Source organism: Onychomys torridus, unplaced genomic scaffold (genome assembly GCF_903995425.1).
Source record: "Onychomys torridus unplaced genomic scaffold, mOncTor1.1, whole genome shotgun sequence".
NCBI lineage: Eukaryota > Metazoa > Chordata > Mammalia > Rodentia > Cricetidae > Onychomys > Onychomys torridus.
Genome location: NW_023411260.1, coordinates 100,927 through 102,358, shown reverse-complemented (window position 1 = coordinate 102,358; position 1,432 = coordinate 100,927). Strand labels below are relative to the sequence as shown.

General features: G+C 43.8%; 1 pseudogene; it reads left to right on the top strand.

Moving 5' to 3' along the window:
- Positions 1-492: 492 nt before the first annotated feature.
- On the top strand, positions 493-675 carry LOC118575058 (annotated as a pseudogene).
- Positions 676-1,432: the final 757 nt, after the last annotated feature.

The window sequence follows — 1,432 nt, the reverse complement described above, 5'->3', positions numbered from 1 at the left end:
TGTGAATAAACATTTACAACCTAGCATCCAAAGCTCTAACAGCTCTGGTTAGCATTCTATTTATCTTTGGGATATTTTAGAGGCAACAATTCCTTAGCCAAATTCTACTTTGTGTGAATTACTATTTCCTAAGCATTGGTATATCCTTTATATCATCAATTATACTCTTCAACATTGCAGCTTAGTAGTGGAGTGCTACACAGTACATGAGATGCCATTTACCACCTCCACAAATTAACTCCAAATGGATCTTACACCTAAAAGTCCAATGAAAAATGTAGAACTTCAAGAATATACTTGAGGGCTTGAGAGATGGCTCAGAGTTTAAGAGCACTGGCTGATCTTCCTGAGGTCCTGATCTCAATTCCCAGCAACTACATTGTGGCTCACAGCCATCTATAATGATATCTGACGCCCTCTGCTGGCATGCAGACATGCATGCGGGCAAATACTGTATGTATAATAAATACATTTTTTTATGAAGAGGCATTGAGCTTTGCTCAGTGGCAGTATGGTAGCCAATGAGGTTTATCTGAGGCACAATTATTACTAGTTGAAAATTTTTCCTAAATGAGATGCATTGATTAAAAAAAATAAAAGAAGGAAAGAAGATACTTAAAACTAGGCCTCTCTGAGTTTGGCAACCTGCATAAGCTTTGAGAGGTTTCTCTAAGGACTTGATGTAGAGAGCAAATACAGAGCTCTATCTCTAATACTAGGAATATGCTTGGAAGAGCTGGTGATAATCTGGGCCAGGGCCTCAGAACCCAACAGTTTCCACACAAGGGTATGTGGTTATCAGTCCCAACACTACTATGGATTTTGTGGATAATGTTCATCAGTTACCCCATGTTCCTCTTGTTCAATGTTGTCTGGTTAGCTTCCTTCTGAATTTGTACACTTCCTTTTAAAATCGAATCCATTGATTTACACTACAAGAGACTTTGCTATTGGCACAAATCTCCAGGCAATTTGGGATAGGTCTGTCCTTAGATTGGAAGCCAGGGATGAGAAGCACTGTGCTTTGTCCTTTCTGCTCACCTGGTCCTGTCACTCAAACCTCACTAGCCAATCAGATCCTCCAACGCACCTGACAGTCAGATGGTTGGGTACTTCCAGGAGCCAGGTTCCTGGCTCAGCTCTTCTCCAGAGGAAGTCAGAAGTTGTCCTGTGTACTGTGCCTCCATTTTGAAGAGAGCAGGTCAGCTCAGGACACCATGGTGAGTGAGGGGTTGCTCTCCAAATATGAGTGAGGGGCTGCTGTCCCCAGGCAGGGAAGAGTGGGTGGTCTTTGTAGTGAGGTGCTGATTTCTGCAGACTGGGTGGAGCTGTTCACTGAGGCTCTGGAGCTGGTTTGGTGCATCCTTCCTGGGTTGGGTGGGAGCCAGCTTCAAGACACAGAGTTCATCTGGGCGGTGGGTGGTGGTGCACG